Source organism: Cupressus sempervirens, chromosome 2 (assembly GCF_028749045.1).
Source record: "Cupressus sempervirens isolate cs-2001-9-10 chromosome 2, ASM2874904v1, whole genome shotgun sequence".
NCBI classification, from domain to species: domain Eukaryota; kingdom Viridiplantae; phylum Streptophyta; class Pinopsida; order Cupressales; family Cupressaceae; genus Cupressus; species Cupressus sempervirens.
The window spans coordinates 176,548,864-176,568,908 of record NC_143119.1 but is presented as its reverse complement, the minus strand read 5'-3'; positions in this window follow the sequence as shown (position 1 = coordinate 176,568,908).

Here is a 20,045-nt window from a genome sequence, read left to right as displayed (position 1 = left end):
ATCCTTGACAAGCAATGCATGTGATTGTGATCCTAAAAGTGAATCCATTTGATTGATTTTAGGCTGTTCACAAGTTAATCAATCAAAAAATATCTCAAATGAAAGCATCTTGTGTCTATCACCCAAGGCATCCATAGTGGAGTAGAAAGTAGAAGAGAAGATCTGATACTATCCCCTCAACTTTGAGAGTATAAAAAAGATACACTCATCATCTATCTTGGTTTTCCAACATCCCTATAAAAGTGTACGCAAAGATTTGAATTTCATCAATAAGTCCTCAATGGTGGGAAAGCTGCCAGGTGTCAAAGAAGTCAACTTTACATCAAGCTGCAATGCCTAAAATTCATTTACTCTGCCAAAAAAAGTTTGAAATATGAGCCAATAAGCTTGAGGAGTGGTCAAACCATCTAAGTGAAATAGCAAACTATCTAAAATGTTTAGTGCAATCATTCTTGTGGCCTCATCCATTTCATTCCTATGCTAAAGAATGTCAAAAGGGCATGTGAGAACAGGTTGATTCTCATCGAGACATGACCATAAGCCTCTTGACATGAGAAGCCTTGTCATTTGTGCCTTCCAAGTGTGATAATTGTGTGGCATGAGATGGGTCATAGATGGATCAACCATTGAGAGAGAAGAAGATAGAAGTAGAAGGGTCTTATTCTAAATTAAATTACATAAAAGAAAATGCTCCCCCCCACAATTTATAAATTGGGCACTCTTTACTTAGCGCGATTACGATAGCCAATTTAGGGCCTATTTCTGAAAGTAATATTTCTATCCTCAAAACCTATAATCTAATTGTAGATGTACAATGTAGACAAAAAAAATGCACTTTCAAAAAAAATGGAACCTGATTATGTATCCAGATGAGCTCGTACAAAACATTTAAAGTGGCAAAAACAGGGATTTGTGAGTTGCAAAAAAATTTAGGAATAGAGATGCCAAACCACCTACACCAATGTGTAGACCACAAAATTCTACCCCAAAACAAAAAAAAATTACTCAAAAAAATGAGTTTGCATGAGGGAGATATCGATGTTTGAAAATCATCTCTGTAGTTATTTTTTTTGAATTGCCACTGTTGCACCTCCAAAAATAAGAAAAAAAAAAGCCCAAGAAATGATAGATCTATTATGTCAAACCCTCTTTCTCATATTTCTCCAAATACTAAAAAATGCTCTTCCTCCTGATTGAAGAAAAAATCACAAACAAACTAGGGTTTGTGTCTCTGAATCACGACTTTGAAAATTTTTCCAACGAGAAGCAGCAGGGAGGCTTTGATAACATGTAGGAGTTGATGAAATCCAACTCCATAGTCACCAAGATCACTTGCAGTGCAAATAGCTTGCCGAAGAGAAACCTAAGGAGCAAGAGCTTGGAGGAAACAAAGCAAAAGAAAATATTTTAGAATAGGAAAAATGAAATTGCTATGTGAATGGATGAATTTATAATGAGAGAGAAACTGCTCATAAAAGCATCAAAGAAGCTTATAGAATAAGCTTGGAAGGTGGTAGAAGATAAGGTTGAAAACTAAGCACACTTTCCACAAAAGGGTGGAACATGCTAGAAGGGAATAAACTCTCGTGTTGTCAACAACTTATCACTACAACTAAATATTAAATAAATGCATTTACCTAAGTAAGCTTAAGTAATAGAATAAATAATAAATAATAATTAATTAATTATTTACTCTAACAATTTGACTTACCCTTTTTTCCTTCCTCTTTTTCATCATCATTATTAACTATGATCCTTCTCCTTGTTTTCTTCATTGGTTTTCTCAGCTCTACTTCGTTAGGGGTTTTCTTCCTCTTTATAGAGCTATATATTTGATTTGGCTTGGTTATCTTAACAAATCATTTCTTCTAAGGTGTAGAAATTGTAATGCTAGTTGTCCTAGTCCTTTATCTTGTCACCCTTGGTGATGTAGGTGTGGCAGTCTTCTTTAAACTTTTCTTCATGACAAGCTTGGTAGTAACAATTTGTTTTCCTTTGGTTTATTATGGATCGACAACTACCAATTCTTTTCCTTTACCTTTTATTAATTCTTCTTCTTCTTCATTTCCTTCTTCTTTATTATCATCATCTTCTTCATCACTGCTCAAGTTTTCTCCTTTTCCTTGTGTAATCTATAATGGTGCCTCACCACATGTATCTTCCTAGGTCTTTATCATTTTTCTTTCTCTTTGTTTCCATCTTTGACACTTTTATTTCCATCACTATCTTGATCTTTTTTATTTCAAAAGTTTTGAATGGATTGGCATTCTTATCAATAGACTCATCTAACAATGTTGTTATAGAAGCAACAAGCTCATCAATCTTTATCTCATAGCAAAGTGGCCTCAACCATGAAATTCTTGATATAATTGCTTGAACATAAGTCCAATCTATATCAACTAGAAAACAAATGTTTTTATAGTACTTTTCTACCAATTATTTGGGTTTCCTTGACATATTTTTTAATCTTTTGTTTGATCTCCTCAAAATAACCATCCACAACTTTCTCAAAATCATCTCCAAACTATTATATATACTCAATAATTTACTTTTTCACTAGCTTCTTAATCCAAGTCACATAACCAATGGTAGGAAATGAATTCTACACATAAAATAATATGCAAAATAACAATGAGCCAAACTACACATTGCGTTTTTTCTTTCCTAATATTTCTTGTGTTCTCATCAAGTTGTTGAAGTTGCAAGTCAACATTATCATATGAATGATCTTTCTTCACTTTTATCCATGCTACATCAACTGTGACACAAGGTACAACTATTAGTCTATAGGATTGATAAAATCTGTGAGTTATTACCCTCACTTCAAAATCTAGCTCCAGATCTATAATGGTTGAGATTGACATTTCTGGCTTGTTTTCTTTTGTCAAAGTATTTTCCTTAATCACTTCTCTCCCTTTGCACCAAGTAGATTTGACCTGATCTAGTATAGTGCATCTAGTGACATGATGGATAATTTTTTTGGTGATATGAACTAGTCCTCCTTCTAACCATAGTTTCATGTCATGTATGCAACTTAAAATAATTTTGATCCATTATGCTTTGAAAACCTTCAAAAAATATAGGACAAGAGTTAACCCTTTCTTGGAAATATGTTTGTGTTCCTTCTTTAGTTTTCTATTAATACAAAGATTGTCTTTTTTTTTTTTACAATTCAAAGTCTCACATTTCACCAATTTTGTGCATATAACAATATCCTACATCATGAATTAAGATTAGCCTAGTTGGGGTGGATGACAGGTCTCCAGATGTATCATCTTTAATTGTTATCTTAGGGTATGAATTGAATTTAGGAAGATTGCAAGCTTCAAAATGGATGAATTAATTGATAGCAACCTTGGATGATACCCCTTTCTCTATTGTAGCTGAACTCAATTCCATTCTTCACATTTGGGGTTTGATTCTCTAACTCTTCTATTCTTGGTAGCAATACAACCTCTGAATCACAGTCAATTATTGATGGCACACTATGAAATCTTTTCAAATTGCCACTCAATAGTCTCAAATTTCTCTAGTTCCTTGATCTCTTGAAAAATCAAATAGACAATGTGTAAAGTGCTCAATGAAATCTATTATAAAGGTTAACAAATTTAAATTAGGGACTTATCAATGTAAACACATATAATTGGTATGTAACACCTATTTTGGCCATATTTGTAACAATTGGAAAACATACTTCCTTGAGTTTTTCTCAGTTGATACCAATGCAATCTTCATCTTGATCTATATGTCCCAACTTGGTCACTATGGTAGCTTGGTCCATACTAAAATTTTAAGAGTCCAACATTGGCCCTTAGTAATCACAAGTTATTCAACTTAGCTCTAGAATACAAAACTTCATATTTTTCCTCATGCATCTAATATCATTTTGATTTGGACTTTTAAGAAAACAATATTAGGAATTGATGTATGATGTAGCAATTTGAGACATGGTTCCATTCATACATCTTTGTTTAATTTGAGCTGGGGGAGTCACCTAATCTATTGGATTGGGTGATCACAATTTCACCATTTGCAACATTGCTTCCATCAAATTTCTTCTTCCAAGTTTTAGTCATCTAAATTCTTACTTCTTCTACATTGATCTTTTCTTTTCCATTATATTCTCTTTGATATTAGGCTCTAGTGCTTGATTCATACAGTCTTTTCTTAGGTGACCAACCTTGTAACAATGAAAGCATGCTAGTTCAAAGTTTCCCTAGTTTCCTAATTTTCCTTTAAGATGTATCCTTGCACAATTTACTACAATGTGTCCATAATTTCCACATAATTGACAATTAACCCAAGTATTGTAATATGATTTTATGGTATTACCTTGCCTAGGCATTTTTCTTTGACTTTCACGTATCTAATTAGGTTTTGCATTAGATCTATAGTCTTGTGCCTTATGACCACTCTTCTAACATGTGTGATAATAACTTTCAAATCTAGATGTGGCTTGTGTCTTACTGATCTTTGATCTGCATTCATGTTCTTGGTATCCATACTTATTACAATTGAAATAATATCTATTGAATTTTGGTTTAGGATTTGACTTACCTATTTTTCTCCTACAAATAGTTCTTGTATGGCCTAGTTATCCACAATGATAGCATGTAGGCTTCTTTTTCTTTGGCTTTGCAATCACATTCCTTTGTTCTTCTTTGTTGATGACTCTCTTTTATCAACACCTGATAGGAACTCAACATAGCCTAATCCATAAGTGTCATGAGGTCTCCTTGATGTTTTCATCTATTCATTAAGAAATATCATAACCTCTTTAGGTTTGTTTAACCTTTCCATGAATTCTTTTTCAACTTTCAACTCATTCTTCTATTGATTTTTCTCAAATCTCAAATTTTTCATCTCTTCCACCTTTCTAGCAATCTCATGATCTTAATAGTTAGAAACTAAATGACCATGTCAAATTGATTGCAATTCAACCTCTATACCTCCTTGATCCTTTCATCAAGACTAGTTTCCATCTTTCTTTTATCTTCATCAATAATTTCCTTATCTTCTTCATCCTTTTTATTTTGTTTGTTCACTTCACATAGCCTTATTGATTGTATTTCATGTTCTCTTTTCAATGCCTTTACTTCTTCACTTAGAATGATGTTCTTCTCTACTAGATCTACTATGGCTAAATCAGATTCACTAGATCTTCCTCCATCAAAGAAATCTTGAATAGTTTCCTCTTTGTAATGCGTTTAATTTTTCTAATTTTCCATCTCTTTTGTTCTCTTCAAGGATTTCCTTAATTAGAGTCTCCTTTGTAGTCTTAACTTATTCAAATACAAGTTGAGCATCAAGATTCTAACTTTTAATGATCCTTCCCATTTTATAAGCTTACCTTCACCAAGGTCTTTAACTTTCAAGTGGTTTGACTTCTTCCAAAAGAACACAAATTTGATACCAATAGTTGGAAATCTAATAGGGAAGGTAAGACACTAAGGGGGGTGAATCAGGATCTATAAAAATTTTAACACTTCAAATATGAACCATATTTGATATCTTTATCATTAATCTTAACCTTATACCAATCAAGCATAGACTACAATGTAACATGAGATCTAACATCTAATAATGTGAATAGTACATAAGCAATAACTCAATGCATGAAACCATATATGGTAATGGAAAAACCCTTCAAGATGAATGTAAAACTATAGTGGGGGTAATACCCACAAAGATCTTCACTATTGCAGCCCAAAAAGTCTATATGTTAAGGCTACAAAGTTTAATCACTCCTAATGATCTATCATATGAGGGCTTTTCCATGTTAAGAGCTTACAAGACTATTAGGTCTACCTTGATTAAAGGATTTTACATCACAACTAAGTGAGTGCTATGTTAGGATGACTCTATTAAGATATTTACCTTGAAGTGCCTATTAGAATGTATCAATGCCTAATCCTTTGGTATGCACTTCAATGCTAATAATAGATCTCCTCTATTCAATAAGACATCACCTCTCTGTGATAGATTTTCAATGACTCTTCTATTAATTTTTCATTGCTACACTTCTTGATTTCTCTATCTTTTATCTCTCTGATTAACCTTATACTTGGATTAAAATTTATAATTCATAACCTCTCAGTCACATGTTACATGAATTTAGTCTTAAAAATATCCTTAATAAATATTTAATGAAGCTTCTAGATCATGATTAACAATCTAGATTCATATCTTTTGTCTCCTATTCCTTCTAATTTTTTGATTTGTTGATTACCTTTCAAAGGGATTAATGATCTTCAATAACATGCGGAGTAAAATTGCTGATTAATTACTCAAACTATAAAACATGCTTCTAGCTTGACAAAAATGGTTTATATAAGATTTTGTGCCATTACAAACTCATATACAAAAAACCCTTACTCAGCACTAATAGTCTTCTGATGCTTGATCATGCCTATTCTTCATGTTGTCCCTTAGATTTAAACTTTTCTCTTATTATAATGAAAGTCTCTCTATGTTTCTCAACATTCCTTGTATATTGAATCACTCGTCCTTAACTTTATTACATCTCTAAGTTGTTCAACATTTATGTTAGCTCAACACTAACTAAAGTGTTCAATTTTTTTGTGTACTCAACACTAATTAGTGCTCAACATGAACTTATTATGTACACTTCACTGTTATATTCACTCATCCTATATAGTGGCCCAGTCACAGTGTTGACCGACCAACATTGCCTAAATAATGACTAAGTGTTTTGCACTAATAGAAAACACTAAGATTTACTTTAGGGCCAACAACATACATCATATTCTAGTATACCATATACCCCTCCACCATAGAACTCTTAGATGTGCTATCCACATTGACCTATTGCATACAAGTCTAGACATGTCAATCTCCTCAACTTGGTGTACAAGGTAGTGTTCTTGTACATTGAAAAAAGTTGAAGATAGGAAATTTTTCATTTCAAACATTAGAGAAGGAATCTTTATCTTCAAATATTTTTATCATCTTTGTGGATTTATTTAGATGAAAACTACCTACAAGAGATTCAAAACAAAAAAATATATAGGTATGAGACATTACAAAATAATATATAAATATTACATAACAAGAAAAAAATCATAGATATGATATACCTATACAAAAAATTGGAAAATTATCACTACTTACCTCATACATTTTCTAAAATCATACAAGACTTGCTTGACATTAATGTTGAAGTGGTCTACAAGACATAGAGCCAACACATACTACAATAAGTATAAATTGATTATTTCATTATTTTCTAACATAATAGAATAAATATTACATGTAGTTTACATATATATGGTAAAAACATAAAAACATGAACTACATTGATAAATTTATGCCAATTATGCATTTTCACCCCTGGGACAATTTCATTTTTCTTTGATAAGAAAATGCTTGTGTTTACAAAAAATCATATGGAAAATCGCATATTTTGTATGGATTATATTATAGCAATATTTTCCTACTCCCTTAATAACCAAGGATGGGCTCTTATATTGATTTAATGAGATCTTTCATTACATGAGTAGATTCATGACTGTTAGTACAAATATTGCCAAATTTTTCTTTGTCATAGCTTCCATCCAATATTTTCCATAATATCTCTATTACATTATTTCAAATGTGCATAGTATCAAACAAATTCATAAGTTGTTGATCTTTATAATAGGGAAACCTATAAAATTATCTATATAAAATTATCTAGGATAATTTTTTAGTCCCTTTGGATTTCTTGATGAACTTCTCCATCATCAATTACATCATTAGTAAAAAATATGCAATAGACAAAATATAAATTGCAAACATAAACCATTAGCTAGAATGACATTGGCTTGATGATTTATTATATTATATTCCAATTTCCATAGGTGAGTTATCATCCTTTTTGGTTTTGATGTAGTCTCTTCTTTCCCATTGAAAAGATGTTTTTTGGCAGTTTGGTACTTATGATTCTTGTGGATGAAATGCCTACACTCAGCAAACACCTGCTTTCCTAAAGTTTTTGATTGAAGAGACTTCATCTTTGGACCACAAACTAGAAACGCAATTTTTAATTTTGTTTGAATTCCTACAAGATAATGATATAATTTTATTAAATATGTTAATTTTTATAATTATAATTATGTTGCACAATTAAAACACCTTAACATACCATTAAAATGTGTTAGTCCTAGGACATCATGTACCATCCATCCAAGCATCACATAGAATTAAAATCATCTTCATCCTACTAGTATAGAGATTTCATAAATAGTGAATCCCTTCAATACCTCCAACATCTCATCAATAAGAAGCTTAACATGTACATTCATATCTTTAACTTAGTACTTGCCTAGTTGAACGAACAATAAAATTACATAATTATTTTGACCATTTTAATGAAAATTTTAAAATTACATGTCAATAACTATTAAATGAAAAAAAAAAACCTAGAAAAATCATTTATGACATGATGTGCTCCATCTTTATTGACATCTATAGATGGATTTTATTGTTGATAACAAAAATAGGCCACACCAAGTAAACAGATTGCATCTCTCCAAATGGATTCACACCATCTGTTGTCAATGAAAACTTGAGATTACAAGGTTGTTCTTTAAATTGCCACCACTTTTCCTTTATGTCCCTAAATACCAAACCATCCATGATCATTTGAGTAGGTCCATCTCAACTTCTATTCCATGCATGGCAATCCATGAATTGAGCCAAGCTATTGCACTTGAATAATTGTTGTATACATGGAATAATGGGAATATAAAAAAGAACCTTGTGAGGCACAATCTATTTTATTTGATCTATTTGATATCTAATCATCTAAAATTTAGGGCATTCTAGTGAAAATACATGTCTTAATGATATAAAATATGGTCCTTGGGACATATATCTATTTCTTAATACCCCATTCCAATATCTTTCATAATGGTAGATAATTCTCAGAATGAGAGAGGTTAAATATCTAATGGTGGCAACAAAAAATCACCTATTAATATATTTAAAAATATATAATTTGTTCATATAAAAATATTAATGGCACATGATTTACTCTTTATTAACTATAATAACAAATGTGACATACCTTAACATACATGAAACTACTATGTTGGATAAATCATTCATAACCTTCACTTTTACCAACAACAATACAATAGAAAGAATACTTGTTTGGGACCATTCATAAATGGTCATCTCTACCATCTCAAGTAGAGACATATCTTGAATATCAATGTTGTCATCATGATCATCATCACATGCATTAGTACCAAATGTTTCATGAATCAATACATTTGTACAATCGTCTTCAAATGTATTTTCTGGTGCATGGTCATCATCTTCAATGGAAACATTATCTTCAACTTTAATATTCAAACTATCATGTTTCTCCACTTCTACATCCATATTTTCCATGTTGTGGTGGTTCATATCATGTTTCTTAGAGAGTTTAACCTATATAAAAGAAATCAACACAATTAAACCATGATCATGATTTCATCATCAAAATATTTATTATCTCTATAAACTATTAAAATTATATAATCAACAACTTACCAATGGATGATAATTGAATCCCCTTCAGTGTGACCATGGAGGCTACAATATGTCTTAGTTTTTTTTGAAGTTATCACTTCTAATCTTTAGGTCCTTACAATTTTTGCAGTGACAATAACATTTTCCATCACCTCTTCTCTTGAAGTTAGACACCAATCTAGCAAGTATCTTCCTACTTTATTCTTCACATATATTATGTGACATGATTTGATAGGCTATCAAAACTTTTGTTTATAACTATCAAAAAATAAGAAAAATAATGTTGCAAGTACACTAGATGTCTTAGACCTAGTTATATATGGAACTTGAAGTATTAGTTATGAAATGATGTTTTCGTATAATATACCAAATTGAAATACTTGAACATAGAAAATTTGTAAAATGAACCAAAACAACATTAGACATGAAAAAATAGATGACTAAATTATATAAAAGTAGATTGATTCAAATAAAATTTAATGTCAAGAACTATATCAAACTTTAGAAGACCGAGGGAAAGAAGAATAACATCATAATTAGTCATTACAATCAGAACTATAAGATGCAACAAGTTTTATTATGCAATAGGTCGATAAAGGATTCAAGAGCTCAAAGTTACAAATGTCTATGCTATCTTCACATTCAACCATTAAGCTAAATTACTCACTAATTTGTTAACTATTCTCATTATAAATGGTTGAAAGGATGTTTCTCTTTTATTCAAAAACTATAACATAATTTAAATCAAATATTTATAAGTAAATAAAATGATAGATTGGAAAAAGTGCTACTATTAAATCAGATATAATATCAATAATGATGTTCAAGATAATAAAAATACATGTAATTAAACAAAGAGCAATACACATGATTAGTTTATTTTCTGATAAATTTTGTAAGGACTCTATCATAGGTTAGCATGCACACCATCATTGACATGGTCACAAATTCTATGAGGGAGACATAGGGTATTTCTAAGTGAGGGCCCATGTTTATGATAAGGGAAGTGATCTACGCGAGAGAGAGAGAGAGAGAGAGAGAGAGAGAGAGAGAGAGAGAGAGAGAGAGAGAGAGAGAGAGAGAGAGAGAGAGAGAGAGAGAGAGAGAGAGAGAGAGAGAGAGAGAGAGTTACCATCAAAATGTAGAAAGCTATATGACTTTTTAATTAATGTTTCATCTATCATTCTAAGAGTATATATCATAGTTAGTATGATTTGACACTTGGATTAAAATATTAATACATAGTCTAATCTATAAATAACATCATATATATATATATATAAAATTAATAAATCCCATACCATTAACCTTAGATAAACTACGTTATAGAAAATATTCTATAATCAAACAAAGATATGTGAATGACATTATTATATTTCTAGAAACATAAGTAGCAACAAATAAGGTGTTTGATGTGTTTTTCTTTGGACCCAATAAGGTCATGTGGACCAAAAGTCAAGTCCATGAGTCAACATTTATCAAAGGTCTTAAGGGGAAGGCCAATCTTTAATAACTTCCATCAAAATATAGAACCACTCCTCTACAATAATCATCATTTAGCATTTCAACTTAATAGGTCCAAATGATTATGAATTTTAACATTTGAAACTACTCCTCTATAATAATCAACATTTTGTTATTATGAGATGATTAAACAAGAGAAAATAATTGAGATCTTAGATTGAATTTTTTTTAGATGATCATAAAAAATGAAATGGGCAAGTGATTAGAAAGAAACTAGAAATACATTTTGTATAGATTAATGTAACAAATGGGAGATTTTGGAGTACTCAATATAGAAACTGAGCATTCAGTATGCACATATCCTCATTCAAGATCAAATGGGTGTGTTGAATTATACATGAAGTGAACAATAAAGGAGGGAATTTAATATACCAAGGAGGTCCCAAGGCTCACACATGTTGAGGTCCACTTCATCAATGGCCCTTCCTATGAAACTGCTATTTAGAACCTTTCTCATGAGATAATATCTTATGAGGTCTTCATAAGTGGGATGGAACCTAAACCTAGGAGGCAGTTGTGCACCACCATTATCATGATTATAACCAAAGTTAAGAGCCTCCATTATTGAATTATCTTCTCAATCTACCCATGTAGCATTTTGTAAAATATGATATGTGAGTTCTAGGGAGGTGTTGTGTTGACTTCTTATATGGGTGTTAGTAGAAGAGGGAAAACATATTAAAGATTAATATAGATGAAAGTAACTTAACGCTTGTGTTGAAAATAATAGTATAAAATAAGTAAATGCAAAATTAGGTCATAGGAGAATATAAAGCATTTTGTGGGGTTGTAGCCAAGATCGATAGAGGGTTATTTTGATTACTTGTTGTATATAAAGAGGAAACAGTGAAGAGCCTATTGTCAAAACACCATATGTAATCCATGTACAACAAGTAACTGCACTATTTAGTGCCTTATCATTAATGGCTATTTATATTATTACGCACAATGGAAAAATCCTAGCTATTTCTCATCAAATACCACTTAGCTTTATAAATGAAAACCCAACAAACTTGAATTTCAAAAATTCATAATCAGGTTCAATAGATATTCCAAATCAATATATGAATTCCATGGGGAATGGGCTTATTTTATACTTGGGGCAGGGGGTTGTGGTTGTGTTGTAACTTAGTGTTGATGGTAAATCGTCTTGACAAAAGATTAGGGCCACAAATTGGGCTTCTTAAATGTGACAAGAGTTATAGTGTTCTTATGACATAGTTGACGGTATTTTGCATAGATTTTTAGTGGTTTCAAGAAATTTCATTTTCAAATAAAATTGGATTTCAAGCTAGGTAATTTCATTTTTAAATCACATAAATTGGGTTTCAAATATTTTCATTTTTGAATAACTTAAATAAAGTTTATTTCATTTCATTTTCAAATTACATAAATCAAGTTTAATTTTTTATTTTTTTTCAAATATACATCCTTATCCAGGCAATGTCGAATCACATGCAAACTTGGCGCTCAAACCCCACACTAGCCACAATGTATCTTTCCCACATAAACAATTGTGAAAATGAATTTTTCTTTATCTATTTTTTCAATGTTACCACATAATCATTCAAATTTTAACTTCTAAGTTATAATTAGTCTTTATTCTAATGATATTGGGGCTGATTGAAAATTAAAAAATTGTGCTCCACCATAAAAAATGAATGTCAATTTTTTTTAGCAAATGTAATAGCGATTAGAATCTTTTGGGAGAATGGTTATAGGTAAATCTTCTGCACAACCAATTCTCAATGGAATAGATCCAACTAGTATGTCAATTGGATTCAATATAGATAACATTTTCAAAAAATTATGAATTTTATTATTATCCTATTTTTTTTAAGTACAAAGTTACAATATGGAATTCTTTATAACCATGTTTTTTCTACAAAGTCTAGATATTCTAGATTACTCTCCCACTACAATAAAAATCACATCTTTCATTACACTAAACATTCTAACTTCCCTACATATAGAAAGGAGTATAACTCTATCAAAGCTCTTGTTCTTCAAGGAAAACCTCACTTCTTATTATGTGTCATGTTTATGGATAAATGTGAAATTTAAAATCAATTGAGTTCAATTATAGTTGGATCTTTAAATAATTTGGAAATATGTCAAATTATGCATTCTAATCACCAAAGAGCATTTGTGTCACTCTACACATAAGCCCTTCAATTGATCTTCAAGATATACCTTTTTATTTTGTGTTTTATGTTTTGTTTAATTTGTAACCACATTGTAAGCTTGTATTCCATTTATGGTCCTTATGAGGCATATGAAAGAGCATGACTATACAATTCATTATGTAACCCTTCATATTTAATTTATTGGATAATGGAAGGTTATTTAAATATGGTGGAACATTCCTTTATCTTTATTTGGTTTTAAAACCCATAATTATTAAGAAAGAATGATTCTTGGGGTACATTATTACAATTATTGAAAAATATTTGATTTCTAAATAATCAAAAAAGATTCTTAGCTTTCTCATTGGTTCCCTTAGTCTAAATTTCATCAAAGACCTCAACATGAATTTAGCCATATTCTTATCCACTATTGCATTTTCATTTCAATCACCATATCCCCTCTACAAAGATAGGATTTTTCATCAATTATATTGGTGACCACATCATACTTTGCTCATTCAACAACTTGCATTCAATCTACTAATTCAAGACCCACATTATTAAATTTCAAGCTCAATATCTCTCATATCCTTAATCATTTTTGTTTAGAATTTTCTATTATTATTTGGAATAAACAACCACATCCAAGCCCCAATGATATATGTGTATATATATAGAGAGACATACATATATATACATAGAAATATATGCATATACATATCCATACATACATACATACATACATACATACATACATATGTACACACACACACACACACACACACACACACACACATATGTATATATATTTGAAAATATTAAAAAATATTAAGTAATAGTTTTGAAAGCAATCGATGTCAAGAAAAGACTAAAAATGGTATTAGTTATATCAACCCAAAAAAAAATTTGATTACCAAGATTCCATGCATACTAGAATAAGGAAAATCATCATCCTAGGGTATATGATCTTTTTCAGCTTCTAGTTGAATTTCTATAAAAATGTTTATGAGTTTTGTCTCCTCTTCCTCGAAGATGAAGATTTCATTAGGATAGTATGAATAACTAGTATCTTCCTTCCATGCTAGATGACATAAGTTAGATTTGATATCAAGGTAACTTGATTCATGGAAACTAAAACTCAATTAAACCACACGTGCAAGTTCCTTGTCCCACTCACTACTACATTTGGACCTCCTTTTTGAATAAATAACACTTACTCTATAAATTTCAGCTCTATGCATCAATTTAGTCACCCATTCACATGATTGAATACTCTAAGGGTGTATAGTTGTCAATTGATTCAATTCTTTTTATATGTTACAGAGGACCTTTCGAACTACATCCATAGGATTAGAGGCTAATGTGAAATTAAGAATGAATGGGTCCTCCTGATAGGACTCCTCCTAAGGGATTGCATGTTCTTTTCCCTTTCTCTAACAATGAAATCCTCATTTGATCTTTGTACATTTTGGCATAAATGAGGATTGCATTGTACAAAGATCAAATATAAAAATGTTAGAAAAAACTTAATAATTTAATGGTGTGTTGGAGTCATTTATTAGAGGTTATTTTAAATGGTGCATAATATGTACCAAGCCCATGATAGTGGCTTTCTTTGTATCTATGTGATTCAAACTGTAATCAATAAGAAACTCTTCACCTCCAAACTTATTGATTTTATCACATAATAAAATACATAATTCCCCTCATGCACCTCAAATATGCAATTGGGTTACTTTATAGTTGACACAAGTCGCACACTATTTATAAAACCTTCAATATTCCTAATTATTTTTGGCCTTACATCAATGTATATAGCTACTCTCCTACTTTTTCATTGTCTTTTTTATTTATATAATTTGCTGAGACAATATACACAGTTTTTTTATTATAAAACAATCCACATCCAACTATTGTAATTGTAACAAGGTCTAACATACTCCATCAACTCAAAAACTATTTTGTAAGAAAATTTTATGTTATCCATGGAAAATAAGCCCAAACCATGTAATGATGATGGTGTTATGTGATGTATCCTCTCTCCAACAAAAAAATCAATATTTATTGGAGGATATTCCTTGTGGAACCATTATTTCTATACATGTTGGTACCTAAAGGGCACCTCAGAGTCACCTTTTATCTCATCATAATAAGAAAATGAGCCTCCATAAGCAAGAAAATATTTCTCATGTCTATTGAATTTCATTATGATCATTTTTATGTCTAGTTGATCTCCTTATTGTATACCTACTAAATGTCTCACTTTCTTCTTCCATTCCTATATTTCACTCCCTCAAGAAATACACATATCAAAAATACCTATTTGTTGGCACCTGCACTCAATGAAATTAAAGAGATAGTAATCAATGAGAGAGATATCTTTCAAATGGGAAAAGACATTAATCTCTATAGTGTATATTGAGTTATACCTAACAATCCATGACACTATGTGTTACTCCTATGGACATTTATATTGTCATTAATGTCAAAAATTTTTTAATAAAGGAATAAGATATTGGTCACTGAACATGGTCATTGAGTCACTCTATATTGACTGAGCACAAGTGAAGATAGAAGTACAAGTTTATAGTTATTTCAAAACTCAATACTCACTAAGTTATAAATTATTCATCAAGAAGAGAACCCACTCAAAAGATCAAGCATAACCAAGCAAGAAAGTTACCGAGCTACAAAATCTATATTCAGCTACATAGATAACACTTAAATATTTGATATGGTACAAAATACTATGTGTAAAGATGACACCAAGTGGGAAACAAGATTCTCACAGTTTGAGAAAAGATTTTGAAAAGATATACTGAGAAATGTACTTTGATTGTGAATGATTCAAATGAAAGAAAAGAAAAGAATGGAATAAGGAATATTTTGGATCATTGATTTCAATCAGTGACATGTTAGAATGAATGATGATGATTTTCCTATGGGGGAGTATTCTAGCATTGCTAGAGAATTTGGGAGATTTATAGTGTGAACATGTATTGCATTCATGGTATTATTGGTCATTGATGTAAACATACTAATGACTGACAGAGAAATAGATAGTGTTTGATATCTTATGGTTCGAGGATTGAAGATGAGATCAAGTTTAGTTGAAGACATTCTCTATAGAGTGTCCTAATTCCATGGTTAAGAGCATGTGTAGAAAGTTGAAGAAAGGTGAGTATTATTTTAGATTTACACAAGACAATTTATAGAAAGAGTTTCTGAGAAGTGGTTCCTAGTAATTATATTATATCTCCTAATAGGGGTAGAATCTGATTAAGTGTAGTTAGACAGAGGTAGAAGACATCACATTTTTGATGTTGTTGAGTCCATGAAGGCCAAGGCTACACATGTAAAGATTTGTAAAGACTATGAGTTGAAAATCTTTTGTAATTATGAAAAGATATAATGTAGCATGTATTGCTTTATCTTAATGAGGTCATATTGTAATTGTAAATTGAGAAAGCCTCAAGGCCGACTCAAAAAATTAGTTTGACAATTTGGTATATATAAAGGAAATATATTTTAGTTATGAATAAGTGTAAGAGTAATGAGTATGATTACATGCAAGCAAGTGATTTGAGGGACTTTTTTAATGCAAGTTTGTAGATAAGGTATTGAGATCTAAGAATTATTTGGTGCAATAGAGGCTCTTAGTGAAAGAGGGAGGTGATGGTATTTGGAAGAAAGTGCTAGTTGATAGTTGATCTTTTGCTATTATTTTGAAACAAATAATATAGAGGCTTGTTGGATATTGAGTTCAATGTTCTTTCCCCTAAATTTGTTTGGACAGTCGGTCCTTCCATCCACAACTCCTAATAGGGTCTGAATCTCTTCACAGGGATTCAAAGTCTCCTACCAGGGACTGGTATGTACTAAATATATTTCATTAGCTCCTAACATAATCCATAGTTTTGTGAGGAACTTATATATTAGTACATCATTTTGTGGATACCATCGCCACTATGGTTTTCCCTATGATCAAGGATTTTCCTAGCTAACAAATTTGGTGTTATTTTCTATGGTTATCTTCTTATGGTTGTTTCACTTGCTGGTTACATGTTTCAAATTTAATAAGGACAAGAAAGTTGTTTTGATTTTATAATTGATTCACCCCTCCTCCCCCCTCTTAGTTATCTTGGTGGACTTTACTTTCTAACAATTGGTATTAGAGCATCGAGTCCTTAAAGAAGATCTATGCCAAGTCATTTCAGAAAGGATAGTCTAAATTTTGATGGAACCAACTATGACAGTTCAAAAGAGAAGATGAAAACGATTTTTCTATGCATGGGTCTAGGATATTGGTGGATCCATAAGAACGAGAACTATTTGATTAAAGAAGAAAAACTTGAAGATTGTACTAAAATACATAGAGAGTTGTCCATGTGTAACATAATTGGTAGAGAAGTACTCTTGTCAGCCTTTCATAAAAATGAATATAGTTAGCTAAAATATTTAAGATTTATAGTCTACTTTTGAAGGTGATAAGAATGCTAAGAAGATTAGATTATAGAATTGGATATGTTTGGTTCAAGAAGCTGAAATGGTGGAAGTTGAATCTATAAGAAGCTATTTTGGTAGGATATCATAAATTATTGTAGGAATTAAAGCATGTGATGGGAAGAGAGTTGAAGATGAAATTGTATAAAAGAAATTGAAAACTAAGACACCTACATATGAGTAGGTATTGCAGATAATTAAACAAGTTATACCTTTCATAGAGAAGTTCACAAGAGATGCTCTTCTCAAAAGATTGGAAGTAGAAGATATAAGTCTAAGTTAGAGTGGATATTTTCCTAAAATTTAGACAAAAATCAATGCATTAAGTGTAAGAACTACATTGATAAGGAGCACAAGCACTAGTGGAGATTATGTTGGACTTGTAATTAATATGGTCATTTTTCTTCTAAATTCCCTAAAAGAGTAAAAATGTATAAGAGGAATTTTGAGCCTAGGAGACCTAGAGAATGTCTTTATGAAAATTATGAAGATCTAGAAGATAATGTGGAAATATTCTTGAGTGAAAGTGATAGTTAAAGTGATGAATTAGGATTTTTTACAATTAAGGAAGAAAGTCCTGAAAAAGAAGAAGTTAGAGAAGAAAAGGCATTAGTGTCTCAAGTTAAAAAGAATAAATATAATTGGATCATAGATGATGGTTGTTCACACCATATGAATAATGATATGAATAAATTTGTTGACTTCAATAGTTGTGATGGAGGAATTTCTAGAGTTGGAAACAATGGAGCTTGTCATATAAAATGAATAGGATCTACTACTCTTGATGATAAAACTAACATTGATGATGTTTATTTTGATGATGGTTTGAAACATAATCTTCTAATTGTTGGAAAGTTAGTTGACAAGGGATATCAATTATAGTTCACATAAAGGACATGTACCATCAAGGACAAAAATGATAAGCTAATTGGTAGAAGCACAAGATCACAAGGTAATGTATTTGAGTTGAATCCTACAGAGATGACATGCTTGGTTTCTACAGTTGATAGTAGTTGGTTATGGAACAAAAGGTTTTGTCATATAATTTTTGATAACATTGTGAAATTAAGAAATACACTTGTTATTAGAGATTTTCCTAAAATAGTAAAGCCTACTAACATGGTATGCAAGGAATGCATTATGGATAAGTAGAAGAAAAGTTCCTTTTCAAGAAAGAAGTTTACCACATTAGAAAAGTTGGAGACAATACACATAGACTTGAGAAGTCCTACAAAGAAGAGAGTATTCTGTGGTGAATGTTATTTCATGATTCTTGTTGATGACTTTACTAGGATGATGTGGGTAGAATTTCTTAGAGAGAATTCTAAAGCATTTGAGAAGTTTAAATTATTTCATAAAAAAATTGACAATGAATCTAGATTAAAGATTAAGTCTTTAAGATCTTATAGAGGACGAGAGTTTAGCTCAATTGAATTTTTTTTTTTTTGTAAAAATAAATGGCACTATGAGATACCTTTCAGCCCCTAAGACACCTAAGCAGAATAGTATAGTAGAAAGGAGAAATAGATTAGTAATAAAGGTAGTGAGAGCTATGATGTTTGTGAATAATGTCTCAAGTACATTTTAGAGAGAACCAGTTAACACAACAATATATCCAATGAAAAAAGTTCATATCAGACAAGGTACTGATAAGACCCCTTATGATCTTTGGTTTGGACATGCACCCTTAATTAAGTATTTCAAAATATTTGGAAGAAAGTGCTACGTTAAGAGAGAAGATGACATTGGTAAGTTTGATGCAAGAAGTGATGAAGGTATGTTTCTTGGTTATTTATTGAAGAATAATGCATGCAGATGTTTTAATCAAATAACGAAGACTATTATTGAGAGCACAAATGTTAGAATTGATGACAAGTTTGGGATTCAAGAAAGAATACTTGATTTTGATTCTGTCGAAGAGGCTAACCCCAAGGCTAGCCAAGAGAATATTGAGATATTTTTTTAGACTGACACGTAATTGGACAATGAAATACAAATTTTGGAACAAAGAGAAGAACCAAGGAGTGAACCTAGAGTTGAAGTAAGAGTTGAGATAGTGACACCAAATAAGAACATGATAGATAATCATCTTGTTGGTCATATTATTTGTAGCAAGGAAGAAGATAAATAATAATCTTCTTGATCATATTATTTGTAGCAAGGACAAAGACGTAATGGAAAGAAACAAGGTACAAAGAGAAGAACTATGTTTGATTTCTCAAGTAGAACCTAAAAGTGCAAATGAAGCTAGTAACTTCATGACTTTTGGATTTAATATATTATATAAGAACTAGATTAGATTAATAAGAATGATATATGGAAATTGGTTACTATACCTAAGGACAAGAATATTATAGGAACTAAGTGGATTTTCAG